Source organism: Quercus robur, chromosome 11 (genome assembly GCF_932294415.1).
Source record: "Quercus robur chromosome 11, dhQueRobu3.1, whole genome shotgun sequence".
Classification (NCBI taxonomy): domain Eukaryota; kingdom Viridiplantae; phylum Streptophyta; class Magnoliopsida; order Fagales; family Fagaceae; genus Quercus; species Quercus robur.
In genome coordinates this window covers 51,903,401-51,922,364 of record NC_065544.1, presented here as the reverse complement: position 1 = coordinate 51,922,364, position 18,964 = coordinate 51,903,401, and the positions used below count along the sequence as shown (strand labels likewise).

The following is an 18,964-nucleotide window of genomic DNA, read 5'->3' as shown; positions in this document are numbered from 1 at the left end:
AGGGAGTATGACATTGAGAAGATACTTGATGACATTTGTAAGCATCTAGGTAGGCTGGTTTATGACTGACCCTAGTAGATTTTCTAAGGGTAACAGGCTGATCAGAATTAGATAAGGAAGTGGGCTGATCAGGCAGCACAAGAGGTTGATCATTAGACATGGTGGAAGGTTGCTGATTAGTGAACACAGCAGGATGATCAACTGACATGGAAGTGGACTGAACAGGATCAGCAAGCAAGGGAATTGGTAAAGAACCAACCAAAATAGAGGAAGGACTAGATGAGGGAGTCCTCGGATTCAAAGGTGTGTCTGCAGAAACAGAACTAGGACTAGAAGAATCATAAAAAACAGGATGACAAGAAGTAGTATGTAAAGGAATTGACAATGGAAGTGACTCAGATAACAAAGACTTATAAGAAGGAGAGAAAGGAAAAATTGATTCATGAAATATAACATCTCTAGAGATAGTGATTTTCCTAGTATGCAGATTAAGGACTTTGTAACCTTTCACATTGAAGGGGTAACCAAAGAAGACACAAGGAAGGGCTCTAGAGTCAAATTTCAACCTATGAACAGGAGGAGTAGAGATAAAACACAAACATCCAAAAACTCTAAGGTGATCAAATGAAGGTGGTTTATGGAAAAGAAGTTCAAAAGGGGACTTATTTTGTAACAAAGGAATAGGCAGCCTATTAATGAGGTAAGTGCAAGTACTCTTCTGTAGCAGATACAAACCATTATGGACTTCACCCACTCCAATCGTCTTCCAACATGAAAGGTCTTGAATGAAACAATATTGAGACAAAAAAACAAGACACAGAGGCAATTTTTGAGTAAGTTGACTGACAGACAAGAGATTGAATAAGAAGGAAGGAACACAGAGAACATGTTCAAGAATAAGAGAATTAGAAAGTTTAACAATGCCAATGTGAGTAACATGTGCTGATTCACCATTTGGCAATTCAACAACACAATGTGAAACAATAGTATAAGACTGAAAAAGAGAGACAGAACAGACAATACGATCACTTGCTCCTGTATCCATGACCCAAGTATCAACACCAAAGGCAGTTCTGTTAACAAGTTTTGCAGAAAATATGGAGTGCTTGAGATTACCTGCTAGGGGTGTGGATTGAAAGCATGAAGCCTGATTGAAAGCAACATTATTTGCCATGGCAACAGTGTTGGCCTGAGCATCATTCCCTCCAATCATAGCAAGCAATTTCTGGCATTGCTCCATTGTAAAAGGAAATGCTTGATGAGTGGTAACAGGAACAGATTCTTGAGCATCATCAAAATATGAAACCTGATTAGCCCTTGGCTTGGTCTTGTAGCCAAGAGGGTAGCCATGGAGTTTATAGCATTTCTCTAGAGTGTGACCACGCAATCCACAGTGGCTGCAAGTAGGCTTTTCCTTAGTTTTCTTGAAGGTCTTGGAATCAAGATTCATGGTCTTAGCTGCAAGTGCTGTGGATTCCACAAAAGGACCATTGTTGCTGCCATGCCCAACTGATCTTTGCTTCTCATCTTGAATCAGCAAGGAGAAGACTTTCTCAACAGATGGAATAGGATCCATCAACAAAATTTGTCCACGAACGTGAGAGAAAGAGTCATTGAGACCCATCAAAAATTGCATAACAACCTCTCTGTGATGAATATTTGAGATCTTCTCATTTATATGACACACACACTTCTCACAAGAACATGTAGGAAGAGGTTCATAGTTTTGCAATTCATCCCATAGAATTGAAAGATTGGTGAAGTATTCAGTCATAGATAGCTCACCTTGAGAAAAACTTGCAAGATCCTTCTGTAATTGATAAACCCTAGGTCCATTACCCTAAGAAAACATGTTTTGAAGCTTCTTCCAGACTTCCTTAGTAGTCTTACGGTACACCATACTTGTGGCTATCCTGGGAGAAACACAATTAACAATCCAAGAAACCACAATTTCATTGCATCGTGACCAGCTTTGAACCAATAGAGGAACTTTCTCCATGACTGAAGTTAGAGAAGCTGATCCATCAATCAACCAAAACTTATTCTTGATCCTTAGAGCTCTCTCCATTGATCGCGCCCATGTAGGGTAGTTCTCACCTCCAATCAGTGGTTGTGAGACTAATATCGCACCAGGATTTTCAGCATGATGAAGAAAAAATGGGTGCGATTCGTCAATAGTGAAGATCGCAGAAGCTTGATCAGAAGAAGCCATTGATGAAGCTTTGAGATTCTAAAGAAGAAAAGGAACCCTACCTTTTGGGGAGAAAAGGAATTGAGAAATTTAAGCGGAAGCTAAAAATTGCTCTGATACCATATTAGGAAAACAGAGAAAAGAGGATTTCGAGCTTGGAGAAATTTCTGTATATTCATCTATCTGATCTGTACAGAGACTAACTATATATATATACACCTGGTAAAGGAAAAACAGGGGAAACGGATCAACTAACTAATCTAACAGATTTCCCTTAAAACCGGATTAATAAAAACTAACTTCCACACACGTGCTATTCACGTGCTTACTAAAACCAAACACCAGTGATACAAAAACTACATGCAGTATAAAATGAAAACTAACACAGCCTATGAAGTTGTCGTTTAAGCAGCAGAGTGTATAGCTGTAGTTTAAGCAGTAGACTTGGGAGTCTTCTTCTTCACTTGATCCTTGCTTCTGTCATGATCCTTTCTATCTTTCTTTGTAGAATCTTGACAAGCTTCTCCATTGTATGTTTGCAAAGACACTTGATCACTTCTATAATCAACGATGCAAAAATTGATGGAGGAAACTTAGCTCATATCTCCCTTTCTCCTTGTTAATCAGCATTGCGTGATCTGCAATTTGTTTATTCAATTGCTTTTATTTCCTAGATTGTGTATCTCTCCTTATATATCAACAAAGATCATGGTCATTTTGAAAGTCCCTCATATTGAAAGCTCTTTGGTTAGTCAAAGTGATGAGTAATTCTTTTAGTGAAGGCTTTTAGATCTTGTAATTTTTGTTTTTGTTTTTGGGTTACCATTTTTTATTAATAGGAGATTATTGCTGACAATGTTAGTGGTAACTTAGTGAAACTGTGTTGTTCTTCTAATGAAGCAGGTATAATGGATTAAATTGTCAAGAAATGTCATAAGGAGCTAATTAAAATGACCAACAAGTGGATTAAATTGTGGTTTAGCTTTCTTTTGACGTTCTTGTTATAGGTGGTAGGAAGGATCCTAGCTGAATTAATGATTAAAAAATATTTTAAATTTTTTTAACCGAAATTGACAGAGAGACTTTAACTGAATTAACTTGATATATAGAGGATTAAAACGAACAAAAACAAAATTATAAAACTGAAATGAATTCTAATGAAATTGAAAAAGTGAATTATGCATTTTAGCCTAATATTAATTTACAAAATGAATATTTTCTTCTAGATTGGTGAGTACAGCTTGATAATAAATAAAACAAAGTCTTTTATTAATTCAATTGAGTCAAATTAAACATAATAAAAAGAAAATGAATACCAATAGCAATAACATATCAAAAACATAAAAGGCAGTAGCATAGCCTCAAGAGCTTTGTAAGCTTAATAATTATAGACATACCGTTTTGCGGGTATAGCGGTCTTACGGGTCGGAGCGTTCCGGAATTGGTTGCTCTGAATGATGTCGTTTCTTAAATGTCGTTCTCACGAGCATTTTATCGAGCAGGTGGAGGCCACTTTGGAAACTCGGTCCCAGTTCTCGACTTGGACCAGCACCAACTCGTTAGCAGGTCCAATAGCTTTGTGGAGGCAACCTTCTTAAAGTCTCTTTCTTAATTGGCAAGAATCAATAGATTTTGGGGACTCAACTTTGCTCTCTGGGTTGTTGATGGTGGTTGAGGGGGCTTTTTTGTTTAGATTTTCAATCTTTATTTCTTTAGTTGTTTTAAAAAATCTGAGTGTCTTAGTGGAAAAAATTTAGCTTCCCAAGCCCAAGGCATATGGGTTATCTGTGTTTGTAAAAGTTTTTTTTTTCTTATGGTGTCAAAGGTGGAGCAGCTTTTGTTTGCTTTTGAGGATAAATCTACTGAAGGCTCCTATTTGTTTACAGTTTTTACCTTGTTAATGTATTAGTTCACTAGTGTCTGGAAACTTGGAGCTTTGGCTTTAAGTTTTATCACTATCATCTTTAAGTTTCATCTCAACCATTCTTCGATCTTGCTTGAATATAGAGTTGCTGATGAGCTTGAGCTTAAGTGGCACTTCCTCTTCCCACATTAATGGAATGGAGGGTGAGATTGCAAGTTTGAGTTAGACAAAAAGCAACAGGACCTCCATGATAGATTATTTCAATGAGTTATGCAATTCAATCCCACTGTTTTTATTTCTTTGGACCATGAACATTTTCTTCAAAAACAATAATGGATGTCATGAACGTTTTCTTCAACCCTAGTGACATAACCTATTATGAGGAGATGATACAAACAGGGATTTCTACAATTGTTGTCATCAATTCCGTTGATAGAGGACAAAAGATTCCGCTTTTCGCTGCAGCTGGTCTTCCCCATAATGAAATATCTGCTCAGATATGTAGCCAGCCTGGTTTGGTCAAGCGATTGGAGTCCTGAAAATCTTTTTGAGGTATATCTGCCATACAAATATGTGTTAGCTAAGATAACTCAGTATTAAAGAAGTTGGATGACTTAATGCAGGATAGCAATAAAAGGATTCCTCTATAACTTCTAATGAATTAGCCTTTTTTCCTGATTTTTATGTTAGGCATACTTAGATGCATGCATAACATTGTTTTGTTGAACTAATGGAGTTCATATCTGAATAGAACTAGCAGCTCCCTTTGACAATGAAATTCATGTAGTGCTAGAATTATATACCTTCCTAGTAAATAGGAATCTCAATTTATATTAATAAGAACAATTTCTTTTACTTCTCTTTGCGAGTTAAAGTAACTGAACTTTTAAATTTTTTTCTCTTAGGTAAAATTGCCCAGATTTGTAGTATAAAGTAAATTTAAACTTTCTGAAAGAGTTGAAATGGCTCAAAGATAGGAGCCCAACTGCTTTAATTGAAGTGTTGTTTTATGATATTGCTTACTACTGATCCAGTTATTTCCTTTTCCTTAAAATTAACTGAGTTAATTATTTCTTACATCACCACTTTTGTTACTGTCTCTTATCTTCTTGTTGTTGTCTTCTTCCCCCCTAACTCTTTAAGTGATTATGCTGACCTACTTTATTAATTTAGAGAATGCAGAAGAGGAAAATTTTGCCATTGTATTTGTAGCTATGGTTGTAAATATGGAGACTGCATAGTTTTTCACACATGATTTTGAGGAAAATGGCTCTATGGAGAGTGTGACGCTCTTTCTGAACCTGGTATAATTTGAAATCTGCATATGGACCATATTGTGATATACCTATTACTGTTATAAGCTCAGTAATACAGTGTCTGAATTGCATTCATAAAATGTGTCCTCTGATGTGCTCTTTTACAGGCAAATGACCCTACAATTGAATGTATTTTCACTCCTCATATAGCTCCTACTACTGCTGAATATTTGGCTTTTGAATTGGGAAGCATGTTCTTGTCATACTTACAGATATGACTTCTTATGATGATGCTCTTCATGAAGTAATGTAAAATATTTACGCCTTTAATTCGCACTGAGGCTGTATCATATACTGTAATTTTTTTTTTTAAAAGGTTAGTGTCAGAATGCACAAAGCTTTGTGGTTCTAATACTTAGAAATATTTAATATATTTGCAAATTTTACATGGCTTCCAAGTATTAGAGATAAATTTTTTTAGTTGAGAGTTGTGAGAAGCTGTTATGCTAAATCTGCAGCTAGTTTCAGTTCTCAATGCATGAATCATGCTTGGGAATATTATTGTATAGATGGTGCAAGTACTTTTTTGAATTCCATCATTAAGGCTTAAAGCCTTGATTGAGGGGTGTGTGCCATGCATCATTGCAGTGGAAGTTTTCTTTGTGCTATTATTTTTGTGCTATGAACATCTTTTTTGCATATAAGGACAATCTGCTGGTGTTCCTCACACTACATTCTATTTTGAAGTAGGGTTCCATTATGTGATATTTTTCTGATTTTTAATTTGTAATTAGCATTTTCTTCAAAAACAATAATGGATGTTGTGAACGTTTTCTTCAACCCTAGTGAGAGAACCTATCATGAGGAGATGATACAAACAAGGATTTCTACAATTGATGTCATCAATTCCATTGCTAGAGGACCGCTTTTCTCTGCTGCTGGTCTTCTCCATAATGAAATATTTGCTCAAATATGTCACTAGGCTGGTTTGGTCAAGCGGTGCAGAGTCCTGAAAATCTTTTTGAGGCATATCTACCATACAAATATGTGCTAGCTAAGATAACTCATTAAACAAGTTGAATGACTGAATGCAGGAGAGCAATAAAAGGATTCCCCTATAACTTCTAATGAATTGGCCTTTTTTTTTTTTTTTTTTTTTTTTTTTTTTCCTGATTTTCATGTTAGGTGTAGTTAGACGCATGCACAACATTATTTTGTAGAACTAATGAAGTTAAAATCTGAATAGAACTAGCAGCTCCCTTTCACAATAAAGTACATGTAGTGTAACCATAATACAATAAAATTCATGTAGTGTAACAATAATCTTAATAGAACTTGCAAATCCTTTTACAATAAAATCAAGTGCATAAAGTACAAAAGTCCATTAAACCATGAACTGAAATAAAAGAACAAACACCTAATACTACAACCTAGTCCAAAAGAGTCTTAAAAAAGAATAGTTTAAGATTTGAAATTGTTATTTATCTCCCATGGAATGTATCACATCAAATAATGAGGACAACCATGCAAATAGCACCATTCCGATTTACAGCAATACCCATAATCAAAATGAATAACATCGAGACATCTCAAGCCTGGCATTTATTCAAACGCCAAGAATTTGGCTCGTGATGTTTGTCATGAAGTGGCTCAATCATTTCTTGTCATTTCACTTGCTCAACTTTGTAGAATCTGCCACCTTGAAAAATCTAGGCACTAGTTCCACGAGCCATTTAGGATCTATAACTGTGACTTCTTGCGTGTACTCCTTTGTAGTCATCACCAGCTCATGGTAGATGACTGAATCAGGTTGCCTCTGGAAAAGAGTACTGCCTGGATATATATATATATATATATATATATAGAATTGTTGGTTCTCTACTAGGGTCCTGTAGCCCTCTTGTGGGTCCTTTCTAGATGCATGGAAAAAGAACCCTGCAGTAATCGCCTTTCGGATCTTTGTAAAATTTTTCCCTACAGTCACACGTTCAATTTATATTTGTCCATGATGGTGAGTAGTTGTTTTCTCACATCCTGTGCCCTCCTCAATGATCTGTACCGAACAAAGTTCTCAAAACACCAGGGCACAGAAAAGTTATTACTTTTCCAAGCCTCATAAACCATAAGTAATGTTAGATGGTCTCCCTCTGGCTGGAAAAACTTGGCCTTATTCTGATTAGCTTGTGCTTATTTCTCTCTAAGCCTGTAGAAGATATTCCCTGTATGAATCATTGCAATGATGGGCAAAATCTCATCACTGCATTCAAGGTCCACACTGGGAGCATCTTAGATAATGGTGGTTCAAGAGGAAATTCTGCCACTTTCCAGCACAATTTGGTCAGAAGCCCTTTCTCATTAAGAGCTCCTTGATTGTACTACTGTTCCAGGGCAGAAATGAGAGCTTGGGGTGAAGGTGGATCCATAAAATCAAAAGACAGAAGATCATTTATACCCATAGCTTTCACGGTAAGCGTAGTTAACCCAAGATTTATCCTCTATATTTCAAGAATTGAAGTAGGGGACATCTCATTGCGGTATGCACTCTCAGTGTAGAGGCGATAACATTTCCCAGGCCTCGTACGCCCAGCACGACCAGCTCGTTGCTTTGCTGAAGCTTGTGAAATAGGAGTTATGACAAGTGAATCAAACCCTTGCTTCGGGTTATACACATTCTGCTTTGCAAACCCAGGATCAATAACATAATATATTCCATCAATCGTCAAAGATGCCTCAGCGATATTGGTAGCAACTACCACTTTCCTCTTCCCCAGAGGTGAAGGTTCAAATATCCTTGATTGCATTTCACTTGGAAGTGCACTATAAACCGGTAGAATAATCAAATTCCGGAACATTTTAGCCCTTTCATCCTTTCATGAAGAGATTGGCATGCAAAATCAATCTTCTCCTGACAAGTCAAGAAGAGAAGGATGTCTCCTTCAGGTTCTGTCAAGTGGATTTGTAGCACAGTAAGTAGGGATGCATCAAGGTAATCACTTTCCGGCTGTTTGGAGTAGAGTATCTCTACAGGAAAAGTTCTACCAGGAATTGTAAATATATTACAGTTAAAGAAATACCCTGAAAACTTCTCTTCATCTGTTGCAAACGTGACAATCAAGCGAAGGTCGGGTCTTCGTTTCACTAGTTGCTTGAGTAATCCAAAAAGTACATCCGTGTGTATAGTCAACAGAGTACTGAGAAAGGTTACCATCTATCAAAATTTCCCTAAGAAACATACCATCAGTCATGTACTTGATAACAGTATCTAGACCAGTACAATCTTCAAATCGAATAGCATATCCAACTTTCTCACCCAAACGACAACCAAACTCTTCAGCAACCCTCTTCACCACAGATGTTGCAGCCACACTACGAGGCTGAGTACACCCAATTTTGCCCTTTGTTGTGTATCCAGCTTCTGCTAGATATTGAGTTACCTGAGTTGTCTTACCCAAACCAGTCTCTGCCTCTGTTCCTAAATCGATAGCTTCAACTTCTGTCCAAAGCTAAGGGATTGTTCATGTCCATAAGCATCCTTCTTCCACTCTGGCATATCATATGCCGATGATAAACCAACACCTCTAAGCTCATGTGCTAGATGCCTCTCACCCGTCTCCAGCATAGGTTCTTCCCAAGGACGATTCAACTACTTTGGAATGGAGTTAAGCATGGTTCCCTGTTGCTATTCGCTTACTTCTTTTCGCTCCTTTGTAGGACTGATATCGGGTCGGGTCAGTTCGGGTTTATTGTGACCCGAAACCCGACCCAATAGAAATCAGGTTTGGCTATCTAAAACCCGACCCGACCCAGAAAATCGGGTCTGTAATTGGGTCGGTTTTCCAGGTCTCGGGTTGGGTCTTGTTGAGCGAACCCACCTTTTTTTTTTATTTTTTCCCCACAAACTTCCAACTCATTAAATTCCTCACTTCCTAGTTTCTACAAACCAGACCCACTGAGCCCACCAAGCCACTCATCCTCTAAGGTTTGTCAGCTCTCTCTCCTTCTCTCTTATCCATCTCGCACAGAAAAAGAAAGTAAGGAGGAGGGCTTCTTGGTGGGGAGCTATGATGCCGGTGGTGGTCAAGGAAGCTTTCCGGCATGATCTTGATAGCGGCGATCAAAGGAAGGTGCTTCGGTGGAGATCTGAATGGGTTTTATTTCGTGGGTTTTGGTTTTTTCGAAATGAAGATCGTAGTTCTGTTTCGGTGGAGATCTGAATGGGTTTTATCTGAATGAGTCGAAGGTGCTTTGGTGGAGATCTGAATGGGTTTTATTTCATGGGTTTTGGTTTGTTTGAAATGAAGATCGTAGTTCCGTTTCGTCTTTGCAAAGTTGTCTCTACGGTTAGGACTGAGCAAAGTTGTCTCTACGGTACGTGGATGATGGCTATGGTGAGTTGTCTGAGGTCGACATTGATGGTGGGTTGTGATGTTTTGTGAGATTAAGACTTGGAAGGTAGCTAAGGGAGGCGGAGAGAGACCTTTGGTGGAGTAGGGTTTTTTTCAAAAAAAAAAAAAAAAAAAAAAAAAAAAAAAAAAAAAAAAATTCGAGTTTAGACTAGAATATATAAATGACCCGATGCCGACCTGATACTGACCCAAACCCGAAAATAACCTGAAAACAAGACCCAAAACCCGACCCAAATATTCTCAGACCCGCCCAAAACCTGTCGGGTTGGGTCGGTCGGGTTTTCGGGCAGGCCGGGTCCATTGCTTAGTCCTACTCCTTTGTAAGCACAGACTGAAGCTTTGCTGCACGATTCAAAGACCCTTCTGGATTCTTACAAATTCTAACAGGTGACATCCATTGAACTTGAATACCTGCTCTGCCCTTGTAGACATTCATCTCAATCTCAACCTCAGCACCCTCTTCTTCTTGTTATAACAATCCATCTCCTTGATAGTCCCTAAGATTCAAAACGCCTGAAGCAATCAACTGCTTCGTTTTCCACTTCTCCGGCGAACTCATTCCCTTGTAAACCTTATACAATTCCGGCTTGTCCGAGTCGCCTCTCTTATGATCAACATTATCACCATTATCTTCACGATCGCTATGCCTTTCTTTACTATCTGCAATCGCTAGGGCACTATACTTAGCTTTGTCAACACCTTCCTTCTTCTTCGGCTTCGGAAGAATGGCGTGGATTATCGTCAGAAGCGTACGGACAAAGTAATCCGGCAACTCAGCGCCATTCTCTTTCAGTTTGGAGTCGAATCCGACGACGGTGTCGCAGTGTCTGCCCAAATCGTTTCGAGTTCATAGCAGACCTTGGAGACGAGTCATAGGTATTCGAGTTTCTTAAACCATCGTCTTTAGCGGGAGCCATTGTTGAAAAAGATACAGAAATAGCTAGAGAGATTCAATGAAGAAAAAAAGATAGAGATAAGGATTTATATAAACTCAGTGAGCCTAGGCCTTTTAGCACTGGCTCATAAAATCTGGGCCATGCTATACGCAACTGGCCCTAGGCCTTTTAGCATACCGAACGTATATTCATAAATTAAAGAATTAACATAGGCATCTACTTATTTTCACTGGGTGAAGATTTTTTTTTTTTTAATTTTTATTTTCAATAATCATAATTCATTCAATTACTTCTGATTTCTTGCTAAGCAAAGTTGTGCAAGCCTTGGGCTTTTTTTTTTGGGCTCAATCCCACTCTTTTTATTTCTTTGGACCATGAACGATTTCCTTGAAAACAAAAATTGATGTCGTGAACGATTTCCTCAACCCTAGTGAGAGAACCTATCTAGAATTGATGTCGTGAACGATTTCCTCAACCCTAGTGAGAGAACCTATCTAGAGGAGACGATTTAGACTGGGATTTCTACAATTGATGTCATGAATTACATTGTTGGGTTTACAAAAATTGGTTATTGACTGAAAACAGTACATAAGGACTCTCTCTCATTTATTTTGATCTAGAATAATTCTCCACTTTTCTTTTATCTATGTTTTTTTTTTTTTTATAGAGGAAACGATAGTAAACTTTATTAATGGAGAAATATGATATACTGGGGAAGAGAAAGAGGGACATATGACCCCTTTTTCTCTTTTGCAACACTAGCATTCACTATAGTAGCACGATTACATCGTAAAAAAAGAAAAGAAACAAAGAAAAACTTCAAAATCCAAACTACTGTAAGAAAAGCGAATCTTCACTTGAATGCCCAGAAAACCTGCCAAATGACACCTTGATTTACATGGACATCAAAGTGATAAGGTTTTTTTTTTATTTTTTTATTTTTTATCTTAGGAGTGTCTTCATGCCCGGCATGGTTCCTGTGCAACCTCTATCGATCCCATAGTTGACACAACACATTGCTCATTTTCCACAGTTCTATGTTTCTTTTCTCCCTTAACACCCGTAGTCTCCTTATTCATGGTTTCTGCTTGCTTCCTTTTTTGCCTAGGTTCCACATCAATAATTGAAGAATTAATAAGAGTCTGAGGTCTTGTGATAAGCCTCTTCCAATTCCTCATTACTTTCGGGCTTCCAATTGTAGACTTCTCTGTGGGCTCAACTTCTTTTGGGCTATGCAAGTATTGACTCCCACCTTTATCTTTATTACCACTTCTTTTGAGCCAGCCCTTACTAGTATTGTTGTTTCCTTGCATGTTACCACAACCAACTTTAAAACATATCTTTGATCCCTCAAAACTTGGTGAAGATATTTGCTCATCTTGCCTCAAATTAATACTCCTTAAGTGCATGAACTTTTCACTAGCATAATCCACTGGGACACTTACCCAATTTTCGACTTCCTCAGGGGCAACAATTATCATTGCCTCAGAGTCCTTAGCTGTGTCAACCTTATCTTTGTTAAACTTATGGTTAAGTGATTAAATTCACCATTTCCTAAAAACTTAAACTTTTGGGACAATCGGTAATTTAACATGGTATCAGAGCAGGAGATCTTGAGTTTGATCCCTGGCTTTACTCTACCTCCCATTTAAATTGTTAAATTTCCACTTGTTGGGCCCCCCACTAATTAAAGGGAAGTTTAGGCCCACAAGTGAGGAGGAGTGTTAGACTTATGATTAAGTGACTAAATTCACCATTTCCTAAAAACATATCCTTTTAGGATAATCGGTAATTTAACATGATATCAGAGTAGGAAATCCTAAGTTCGATCCCTGGCTTTACTCTACCTCCCATTTAAATTGTTAAATTCCCACTTGGATCCCTGACTTTACTCTACCTCCCATTTAAATTGTAATTTAACAATCTCAGGAATGCTATCAACGTGGGATAGAGTCGTTGAGAAGTGGGTGAGTTTCAAATTCAAAATTTGAGGACTTGTTGTTTCGTGGCTATCCATATTCGAATTTTGTACTCCCTGAATATCCGGGTTTGATCCTTCCACTCCACTTGGGCTTCGGGCACCATCCTGGTCATCAGTTACGGCAGTCACCACTGTATTGGATGAGTGTGTTTGAAGCTTAAACCCATTTGCCTCACCCTGTGGTGGTTCACGTTGAGGAGGACTCTTCTTTCTTCCATCTGATCTGTCCCCTAACTTCCTTAAGCCTGCTTTCAGCCAATCACCATATGGAAGTTCACTCTGAGTTGAACATCTAGGAGTTGAACAATCTCTCACCTCATGACCTAGGCAGCCACACTGGAAACATAGCCCAACAAACCTTTCATATCTAAAGCCAATACGTACCTTATCACCTTCAGGATTAACAACGAAACCGCCTCGATGTAACGGCTTGTCAATGGCAATCTCAACTCTGATCCTGATGATCTGGGCTTGTTCCGATGTAAAAGCCTTATGATCAATGTCCACCACTTGTTCCAGGCCCCTACCTATGTCCCTGGCTGCCTCTTCGGATATCAAGTTGAAAGGTAAACCCCATACCTGTACCCAAATAGGAAGCACGGTAAGGGTAATTGAGTTCCCTGTCATTCCCCTCTCCCATCGACGAAGCACTAGTGGATGATTATCGAAACTCCAAGGGCCATTGTTCAACACCCACTTCAGTTGGCTTTCCAAAGTAAACTTAAATTGGAACAAGCCATCCCCAACGTCCACAATCCTCAAGTTCGTACCAAACTTCCATACGGACCTAAGAAGCTCTTTGGCAGCTCTCTGATTATATGGCCCTTTTGCAAGGAAACACCCAAAGAGACTAAGTGAGCATTGTTCAAGAATTTTCTCCCTATGAGTAGCCCCCACAGTGATAACTTCACCTTCTTCCTCAGTCAACGTGATACTCTGTAACTTATCTATGAAAACAGAGTCCATAGTTTAGGTGAAAAGAGAATAATATCTAGGGGTGTTGGATTGCGTAAGAAAAGAAAGGAAAACGAAAGCAAGAGCTGGAAAAAAAAAAAAAAAAAAAAAAAAAAAAAAAAAAAAAACTAACTCACACAGTGTAAGAAAAGAAAGGATTGGATTGCGTAAGAAAAGAGAAGAAAACGAAATCAAGAGCTGAAAAAAAAAAAAAAAAAAAAAAAAAAAAAAAAAAAAAAAAAAAAAAAAAAAAAACTTACTCACACAGCGTGAGATGGAGCACTCACCCAGAATGAGAAGAAAGACTCACCCTAGGTGAGAATGAGTTTTTCTCTTATCTAAGTTTATTTCTCAGTTGTGGCAGAATCTAACATTTTGGTTTGGTTTGTGCCTGTATCAGTTGCAAAGTCCATTTGGTTGCCTAGTATGTGAGTGTTATGCCTTTTGAATGTATGCACATTCAACATCCGTTCATCATAGGTTGAAGGCTAGGCTTGGTGATTCGTGAGAAAGTGGTAATTTAGCAAAACTTTTAGGATATGGATTAATTTATGTTGCCACTACACGTTTTACTCAAACATATAGAGTGCCCATTTGTTTGCACTTTCAGATGGCAAAAAACACTTTTTACTTCAAAGTTCAAAATGCTAGGTGTTTGGTAGGTATTAAAAAGCTGTTTTAGTAAGAAAGTTGCTTTTTCAAAAAGTGTAAGACTCCCAAAAAGCCGAAGGACCTTCGACCAGTTTTTGCAAAAAAGACACTTGAACTTTTAGGAATTGTTGGTTCAATTACCAAATTGCCCACTTATTTTATTAAAAACTCAACTTTACCCTTTAAAACCCCTTCAAATTATCATGCCAGAACATATAGCACCATATTCAATAAGACAAAAACATTATTGATATAGTGATATTGATATTATTAAAAATAGATAACATTATTAAAATAAGACAGATAACATGGTTCAAAATTTTTAGAATAACAAATAATTGATGCTAAAAAAAATAACATTATTAAAATAATACCAATAATAGCAATAGTAATAACAAATAATTATGACGATAATATATTTATTATTATTATTATTATTATTATTATTATTAAGTAGCTTTTTTTATTTTATTTTTATTTTTTAAAATATTATGAAGTAATTGATTTAAAAATGAAATAAACTCCCTTATATATACATTGTTCTTTTTGGTAATTTATTACTCTAATCACCATTTTTATAAGTGTTAACCAAACACTCAGCTTTCTTAAAAAGCACTTTTTAATAATTTTTACCAAATATTCAACTTTTTCAAAAAGTTCAGTTTCATCCTCTTCTTTATTACCAAATACCAAGTTTTAGACACTCCTAGTGGGTCTTGAACCCACTACCTCACCATCCACATTACTAAAACTAGTATGTAATCCATGCATGGTTATTAAACATATAGAACATTAGTTTAGGTAGGACATTTAAAGGTACTAAAATGGTTTTTCCTTACAACTTTCATGATATTGGTTACGTCAATTTCTCATTACACTGTTATTATGTATATAATTTTGAAAATCACTATTGAATATTACATATATGATATCAATTCACAATTACTATCTGTGAAATTCTACTAAATACATCACAAAATAAAATAAAAAGTTGGTCTAATAGTATCTCCAAAATTGGATGAGGATATGTGCAGTTTGCTCAACTTAGTTACAATTTGTTACATCCAAGATCTTCGTATACAAATTATCTGAATAGAAACAACATAAAAAATATACTCATTAGTTAAGAGAAAAAATTATAGCAAAAATATAAACAATCTAATTTGTATGGAAAACTAACTAAAACAAAAAAAGGCTAAAAGAAAATTATCTAAGATGCCAAGATTTAGACTTGAATTGTTTGTATTTATTACCTGCTCATCATAAACTTGACATTAATGCAACCAATTGAAAAAACTTACTAAATAATAATATATCAAAATTATAAGACAATTTAAAAAAAAAAAATCAATAATAGTAATAATGAAATGGTCGTGAAGCAAAAAAAGAAAAAGTAAAAGAAGTAATAATGTAATGGTCATTTATGCTTACACACAAAAACATTCAATAATAGTAATAATGAAATGGTCGTCAAGCAAAGAATAATAATGAAATGGTCATCTCAGCTTTCTCATTGAGTACTATAAATGTGTCACTTGGCATTAAAATCAAGAAAGTTAAAATGGATACTATAGACTACAGTTAGAAGCTAATTTAAATTTTGATTGTGTTTTGACTTAAATATATCATCGATTTTCTCATATATTGTGCTTTGATCTCAATTTCCAAAGGATGGTCACTAACTCGTGATGCAAGGGAAAATTTTGTATAATACATCATCGCACACATAAGAATGATTACCCCTTAAAGAAATTAAAACCTTGAAGACTCATTCTACCACTAAGTTATTGTAGAATTTTGGGGTCATAAGAAGAATCAGGAAAACTTACCCAATGTCATTCAGTATGGTGTTCAGCCACATTAATTACCATTACCAGTTCAAATAATGTTAATTTGGCACTTTCAAGCAAAAAAAAAAAAAAAAAAAAAAAAAAAAATTGGCACTCTTCTTTTCATGATATTCTGGAAGGTAGATTATACTTGCAAATAAGGCATTACATCCTTGAGGTTTTATACATCATTAATTATAAAGTAATAGTATTTAAGTTACCTAAATTGTTGAGAATGAAGTCATGAACCACCTTACAAAAATGTCTTTGACATTGTTATAATCCTTTCTAATAACCAAATAAAGAAGACAAATACATACATAACAATATGGTTTACATGACATGATGGCTTTCCTAAAAATAATAAAAATACTTATCACTTGTTGGAAAAAAAAAATTATGGAGAGCCAAGTTAGTATGTGAATTAGTTATGTAGTGAGAAGTCACATTAACTGATATTTATTCTATATTATTTTACAAATGCTTAAAACACAATGGGTAATATTCACTAAAAAATAAAGAGGAAATTTTCAAATTCCAAAACTTAGTTCCAACTACTAATAAGAGCCTTATGCCCAAAGATGTACATGAATTGGTCATCAAAGGTGAGGAACTTCAAAAAAATTATATTCAAGAAAAGAAAATAACCTACACATCTAAATAACAAAAAATTGATAGCACATTCTCTCTTGAAAAGAACATATGCAAGCTCCATCATTTAACTGATCCTAAAATCTCAATAAACCCATTTATCTCACTTTTCCAACTTCAACAATCATACAAAAACCCTCCAGAATTCCAAATTTTTAAAAATGGAAAAATAAAGGCAGTACCTAAGTTTGAAGAATGTTCTTAACCTCCATTAGCATAGGACCAGGGGACCATGATTGTACCACCACTTGCTCCATTCTTCTTATTTCTCTTCCTCCTGACCATTCTACATGTATTAGGAATTCTCGAAAGAAAAAATGATTACTCACTTAAACGTGTTTACCCGTTAAACTTGTTTACCCATCATTGGATGAAATATGAAACACATGAACATAAAATGACATGCCATTAAATAAAATTGGGAATAATTTAAAAATTTGAGAATCCCATGCATTTAAATAAGAAACTCAGCTTTTCAAACTTGTTTATCATATCCATTATTCCACTAAAGTTCTCAATTGTATGAAAATACATTTTCTACCAAAAAAAAAAAAAAAGAAGAAGAAGAGAAAAGGTTCCTAGTTGCATCAAATACAAATAAGCCACATAAATGAAATTTCTTGAGGATTCATCTTATCATTCACCAACTATATTATGCACCCTACCCATGGGAAAATTCTCAAATTCGACAATTGAAGTCCTTGAATGCTTACATGCACCGCAAATTATGTACCCATTAATAAGAATCTCTTAAGTTTGAGGAAGTAATAAGAACCTTTATCTGTTTTTGGCACTTGCATTTATTTTAGCAGTGGATGAAACACCAAGTTTTGTGCCTCTGGCTCTGGATTTATTCAGCTCATTGATTTATTCAAGTGGATCTGAGAAGCATTATAAGGAAGTATATGCAAGGTTAGAAGTTAATTCTAATTTTAATGTATATCAGTTCATTTAACTCTTAAGAGACTAAATTTAATATTAAATTTTGGACCAACAAAATAAGAACAAAAAAAATAAATAGAAATCAATTGCAAGTTTTACCCCATTTACAATAGCATCTTGAAACAACAGAGGCTGGTAGGATGTTGCATGACTCGGATGTATTCGATGTTAATGCAGGTTATGGGTTCAAACAACATGAAAATCTATTATTGCTTTCTTCCATTAGGATTTATTGCTTGATGAGGGATGATGTGGAGTGATTCAACAACTATCTCAAATTCTCAATAACATATTATTGGCTATGTTCAAACTAATGCAAGAAAAAATAAATAAAATATGAAGATTTATTGAAATGGATACAATAAGCTAAAAAGTACATTTTGTATTAGAATTAACCAATTGAAAAAATTCAAATCAAGTCATCTATCCACATAATACAAGGGATATTTTGCTCTCGTAAGTTTTGTGTCAAAGCCAGCAATAATAACTCATGTAATTCTCAATAGACCAACTGCTCATGCAAATTCTTGAAACACAAAATCTTGACTTAAAAGGGAGTAAACAATTTAAATTAGATGGAATTCTAACATATTGAAAATTTAAGGTTTTCTTTGTCTCCTAAAGCATCAATCCAAACCTCACAACTCAAGTATAACAAACACAATAGCCAAAGAATCCTAGAAATATGCTTTTAAAGCCCTAATGTCACAAAAATCTTATAGTCAAGTATTTTGACAGACAAGTTGTAGGCAATTTCTGAGAGATCAATCCAAAGGCCAATGCTATTTAATCTAAGGGCTTGATAAGATGTAACGAAACCACCAATGGTCAACGCTATTAATTTCAAAATGTATCACTTGTTAGTTCCAAAAGAGAAAAAATAAAAATAAAAATAGTAAACAAAATAATCGCAACGAATTTCCTGAATGATCACTCAAAAAACAATCCAATGGCATTTTTCAAATAGAATAGTGGACATAGGGAAAAAAAATAAGGGAAGAAGAAGAGGCATGAAATGGACCTCATGGTCATGGAAGACTGTTTGATGTCCAAGTTGGTGCGGTCATTGACTCTGCCATAGGAAAACAAATGTCAAAAAGAAGAAAAACAAATAGAAATGGGTTTTATATTTTGGGTAAATATAGTGATTGTTTTTTGCATTTTAGATCAATACAAAGGTAAATTTCTACAGGAAGAGAGAGGCCTTTTGCACTGTGTAGGTGCTCATATTATGTGAGGCTGTGTGTGAATGCCATGGAGGAGAAATACATTTAAGAGGTGAGAGAGATAAGGAAGAGAAATGGTTCGGAAATTTACAAACACAAAATAATAATAGGTGAATT

The 18,964-nt window shown here is 35.8% G+C and overlaps 2 pseudogenes; one reads left to right on the top strand and one right to left on the bottom strand.

Annotated features, from left to right (window-relative positions):
- The first annotated feature begins 4,357 nt into the window (after window positions 1–4,357).
- On the top strand, window positions 4,358–5,624 carry LOC126705209 (V-type proton ATPase subunit B 2-like; annotated as a pseudogene).
- A 1,276-nt stretch (window positions 5,625–6,900) lies between these two features.
- Window positions 6,901–10,634, bottom strand: LOC126705208 (probable pre-mRNA-splicing factor ATP-dependent RNA helicase DEAH5; annotated as a pseudogene).
- Between the last annotated feature and the right edge of the window lie 8,330 nt (window positions 10,635–18,964).